Genomic DNA, 6000 nt, shown 5'->3' with positions numbered 1-6000 from the left:
CTTTGTGAAGTTCTAAATATTCTAATAAAATTGAACTGCATTTCCTGGAATATTTTCAATCACCATTTTAATCCAGGGCAAAAAAAAAATTTGACTTTGAAACTATGCTGGCTGAGAAAGAAAAATTAACTACTGGTTAGCTTTCTAATCTCAACTACATTCTCAAGATAATCACATCCTACCCCACATTTTAATTATATGCATATTGCCTTAATCTATATCTACATGACTTCCAAACTTTAAAGATCCAAATTTATGGAGCTCTGGTCTTTTGTGGTAGTTCATTGTGAAAGGTCTACTTGTCTATATTATGGAGAGAGTTCACTTCATAGAAACTACAATATGATGTTTCCCAGATATTCACGCTAACATTTTAAGTATTAGTACCTCATGTGATTAGTAGAATACAATAACTGCTAAGCACAGTGGCTCCTTCTTGCAATCTCAGCTCCTAGGGAAGCAGAGATTGTGAGGATTGCAGTTTAAGGCCAAGACTGCAAAAAGCTATAACCCATCCCAACCAATAAAGAGCAGAGCCTGGTGGCATGTGCATGTCATCCCAGCTATACAGGAAGCATAAGTAGGAGGATCATGTTCCTGGATTGCTGAGGCATAAAGGTGAGATACTATTCCCTAGCTAATGGGACTAGGGCCATGGCTGAAGTGGTAGAAGGTTGGCCCAGCAAATGCAAGGCCCTAAATTCAACCTCCAGTATTGACTAAATAAATAAATATAATGTAATATAATCACAAAGTATTTATATACAACTTCTTTTGGGAGGGGAGGAGGGTCTGTCAAGAGGCTTGAACTAGGGGCCTTGCTGATATCCCATAGTACTCTATTATTTTGAGCCCAAGTTCCACTTCCAGTTTTCTGGTGGTTAATTAGAGATAAAAGTCTTGGATTTTCCTGCCCACACTGGCTTTAAACTATGATACTCAGGTCTCAGCTTCCTGAGTAGCTAGGATTACAGGTGTGAGCTGCCACTGCCCAGCTACATCTCTTATGTTCAACTTATAAAAATCCAAATAAAAGGGGCTGGGAAGGTGGCTCAGTGGTAGAGTGCTTGTCTTGCATGCATGAGGCCCTGGGTTCGATTCCTTAGCACCACATAAGCAGAAAAAGCCAGAAGTGGTGCTGTGGCTCAAGTAGTAGAGCGCTAGCCTTCAGCTGAAGAGCTGAGGGACAGAGCCCAGGCCCTGAGTTCAGGCCCCATGCCTGAACAAAAATAAAAATCCAAATAAAAATTAAGTTTATGAGTTCATTCATCTTAAAAGAAGCTGGATAAATCCAGTAATGAATAGATCTAGTAATCCAAACCCTGAAAATTGGGTCCATCTTTCTAAATATCTCAGCTTTATCTCTGAGCCTTATTCTCTGGTAGACTTCCCCATTGTGAGAGTGGTAGCCAGCAGCTACAGGTACACAGACAAATCGGAACAGTCCAGAAAATAAAGCCCTGCCTTGCGCTCAACAATCCTAATAGAGGTCTCAAAACTATCTCAAAATAGATCTCCCATGCCCATTGTGGATGTAATTACTATGGTCAGGGAGATGGAACTTTCTAATAGACCAGGCCTGAGAAACATTCTTAGAGCTAAGAGTGAAGTCAGATCACACAGCATGAAAGTACAGAGAGTAAACCAAAGAATGTAGAGGAAGAAGAGGAGGGGGGTTCCCCCTAGAAAAAAAATAACAGTCCTGTCACCCTAAGCCCAGTTAGAATGGCTATAATCAAGATCTCTAACAAACAACAGATGCTAGAGGGGATGTGGACAGGAGGGAACCCTACTGCATTGTTGGTGGGAGTGTAAACTTGTTCAAGCACTTTGGAAAGCAGTATGGAGGTTCTTCAAAAGACTCCACATAGAGCTCCCCTGTGACCCAGCAATCCCACTTTTAGGAATTTGCCCAAACAACCACAAACAAGGCCATACTAAAGCTACCAGCACAATTATGTTTATTGCAGCATTGTTCACCATAGCTAAGATATGGAACCAACCCAGATGCCCCTCAGTAGATGAATGAATCAAGAAAATGTGGTATATATACACAATGGAATTCTATGCCTCCATCAGAAAGAATGACATCGCCCCATTTGGTAGGAAATGGAAAGACTTGGAACAAATTCTATTAAGTGAAGTAAGCCAGGCCCAAAGAAACATAGGCTCCATGGTTTCCTTTATTTGCAATAACTAGCATATGTCTGAGACAAGCAGAAACAGTCAGATAAATTGATGTTAGGCAAAATGAACCCCAAGGTAAGGACTCAAATGGTTTGTCTTTCTTGCTATTGTTTCTAACATATTTATAAGATGATTTCTTTATTGCTTTGTATGTCCCTCCCCCAAGGTATAACCCCTGTTTTCATGGTATAATTTGGGGAGGGGAAGGGAAAAAACAAATTGTTTAAATAGGGATACAGGTGGACCCATTGCAACAATGAGATGTACAAGATGCTATATAGAAAAACGAACTTAACAACTTTGGTGGGCGGGGACAGTGGGGGGAACGGGGTGGGGGGAGATGGGAAGGGGAAACAAAGGAGGAGGCAACAATGCTTGATAAGAAATGCACTCATTACCTTACTCATGTAATTGTAACCCCTTTGTACAGTATTTTCACAATAAAAGAAACATTAATAAAAAAAATCTAACAGTTGAATAAAATGAGTATTAGGGGGAAAAAAAGAAATGTGATGGCCATTGTAGCATTAAAGAATATTTAGTCATTATTGTAGTAGCACATTTTCTCAACTAGTATGAAAGCTAACATGTTTTGACTTCTTTGTGGTACTAGACTTTGAACTGAAGGCCTCTCACAAATGGCCTATGACTAGAACAATGCTTCCCCCTGCCCCCAACTCTCACCAGTCCTTTTTGATTTTGGTTATTTTTTTATAGGGAGTTATCTTTTTTTCCCCCAAAACTCAGCCTCAGACCATGATCCCCCTGCGGCTGCCAGCACGATGGGAATTACAGGCAAGAGCCACTACACCAACACAAATATGTTTTTGTTTTAAAAAGGAAGTCCGGCCAGGCACTGGTGACTCTCGCCTGTAATCCTAGCTACTCAGGATGCTGAGATCTGAGGATCACAGTTCAAAGCCAGCCCAGGCAGGAAAGGCCATAAAAACAAGAAGTGGCTTTGTGGCTCAAGTGGTAGAGTGCTAGCCTTGAGCAAAAGAAGCCCAGGGACAGCTCCCAGGCCTCTAGTTCAAGCCCCAGGACCAGCATGGAAGCCAGATGCCAGTAGCTCATGTCTGTAAATCCTAGTTATTCAGGAGGCTGAAATCAGAGGATCACAGTTCAAACTCAGTCTGAGACTGAGACTCTTCTCTTCTATTAACCACCAAAACCTGGAAGTAGCTGTGGCTCAAGTGATAAATAGATTAATTTGAGCAAAAAAGCTCAGGGACAGTGCCCAGGCCCTGAGTGCAAACCCCAGAACTGACAAGCTTATGCACACAAACACAAACACACACCACAGGAAAGAAATCCACATATTAAAAAAGTGTGAGAGAGGTTGGGAAGGTGGCTCAGCAGTAGAGTGCTTGCCTCTCATGCATGAGGCCCTCGGTTCCAGTCCTCAGCACCACATAAACAGAAAAGACTAGAAGTGGCTGAAGAGCTTAGTGACAGTAACTAGGCCTAGAGTTCAAGCTCCACGACCGACCAAAAATACATAAAGAAATAAATAAAAATAAATACATCAATAAAAGAGTTTGAGAATCTACTCAGGAGGCTGAGATCTAAGGATCAAGTTTCAAAGCTAGCCTGGGCAGAAAAGTACATGAGACTTTTATGTCTAATAAACCACTCAGAAAAAGCCAGAAGTGGCACTGTGTCTCAAGTGATAGAGCGCTACCCTGCAGCACAAAGAGACTCAAGGGAAAAAAGAAAAATTAAAAATTAAATTAAATTAAAAAAGAGGCTCAGGGACAGTGCCCAGTCCCTGAGTATAAGCCTCAGGATGGGCAAGAAAAGAAAAGACAAAAAAAGAAAAGTGTGAGAATCACTGACTAACCCTTTTGCTTAAAGAGTGGATGGATTGGTGTAGATCAAATACATGAATGAGTATCTAAAGTTTCTGTCATTAAATTAGTATAGGGGATATGGTACTTAAAATGTCAGCTTTTGGCAATTCTTCTGCATGTAAGTCACTTGCTTTGTGAATTTTTCTGCTGTATTAAGGAACTTCATGAAGCATTGCCTTCTCTAGGGAGCAGGAAGCAGAATGAAAAGAAACTCAGAAAGTACCTTTTCAGCAAGAATTTTCTTTCAGTTGAGTTTATTAGTGAGTTGTCTAAGGTATGCAAAGAATGTTTGTGAATTTCCTTGGTGTTAATTTGAAATTAGTTATGCATTCTCCATATGAAGACCTTCACTCTCAATACTTCCTTCCACAAGATAGCTTAACACAAAGTAATTTTACGAGGTTAATTATTACGGTGCACTCTAATGAACACAATTGTTGGAATCATTATGTGATTGTGAGTGGCAAGGCCCTCTCTCTCATGCTCCCTTCCTTCTAGCTAACTGGGTGTTCATCCTTCCATGCAACAGAAATCTATAATGTCATTAAAGACCATTTCACACTTATGTATGAATAAATTTTTATAAAAGTAAGTACTTCAAAGCCACAGATAGGGCTGGGGTTGTAGCTCAGTGATAGTACATTTACTTAGCATATGTAAAGCCCTGAGTTCCATTTCCAGCACCACAAAGTAAATAAATAAATAAAAAATAAAGATACCATGGAAATACTGATCGAATCAGTTATAGCTCAGGGGTAGAGTGCTTGACTGCTGAAATGTTCCAGGAGATCATGTTTAGCAGGGATTCATTCTCAAGTGTTAACATGTGGACAGATTACCAAGGGTTCTTCAAAAGGTATGTCTTCATTAAGCACATCTCAGATTATGAATTTCTCTTCTCTTCTCTTCTTTTGTTTTTTTGTGTTTTATTTATTTATTCATTCATTTTTTGAGATAGAGTCTTATTATGAAGCCCAAGTTGTCTTAAAGTTCAAAATCTTCGTAAGTGCTACAATTTATTGGTATATGTCATCAGACCTGGTTTGAGGTTCTGAATTTCTCACAAGCTTCTTGGTGATGCTAAATAATCAGAATGTAGAATTCATATCAGTACTGGCCATCATGCTTCCAAGTGTGTCATTTCCTATCTGCTGTTGGTTGAGGACTGTTCCTATTGAAGTGGATTCTCTGGCACTTCCAGCTTGCCCTGCATGTGGGAAAAGCAGCCCGAGAAAGTTGTTATGAAATCACAAAGGACTCAGGCTGAAAATGTGGCTTAACGGTAGAGTGCTTGCCTAGCATGCATGAAGCCTTGGGTTTGATTCCTCAGTACCACTTAAACAAAAAGCCAGAAATGATACTGTGGCTCAAGTGGTAGAGTACTAGCCTTGAGCAAAAGAAGCTCAGGGAGCGTGCATAGGCCCTGAATTCACAAGCCCCGGGACTGGCAAAAAAATAAAATAAGAAAGAAAGAAAGAAAGAAAGAAAGAAAGAAAGAAAGAAAGAAAGAAAGAAAGAAAGAAAGAAAGAAAGAAAGAAAGAAAGAAAGAAAGAAGGAAAGAAAAGGAAGGAAGGAAGGAAGGAAGGAAGGAAGGAAGGAAGGAAGGAAGGAAGGAAGGAAGGAAGGAAGGAAGGAGAAAGAAAAAGAGAGAGGGAGAGGGAGAGGGAGAGAGAGAGAGAGAGAGAGAGAGAGAGAGAGAGAGAGAGAGAGAGAGAGAGAGAGAGAGAGAGAGAGAGAGAGGGAGAGAAGAAATCACCAGGACTTGTAGTAAAAAAAAATCATGTTCAGGAGCTTTCATCTAAAGGGAATGGACAGATCCCAATTATGTCTATTAGTGACAATTCTCATTGATTCTAAGGCAAAATCATTGAACTAAGTGCTCTTTTTGTATTAGATTTACTTCTGTATCACACCATTTTTTTGCATACTGTCTTTTTTTCTTTTCTTTTTTTGTTCACACTT

The sequence above is a fragment of the Dipodomys merriami genome, unplaced genomic scaffold (assembly GCF_024711535.1).
Source record: "Dipodomys merriami isolate MVZ:Mamm:240054 unplaced genomic scaffold, mDipMer1.0.p SCAF_3, whole genome shotgun sequence".
Lineage (NCBI taxonomy): Eukaryota > Metazoa > Chordata > Mammalia > Rodentia > Heteromyidae > Dipodomys > Dipodomys merriami.
The sequence above is the reverse complement of the archived record's forward strand: the minus strand, read 5'-3'. Positions refer to the sequence as shown.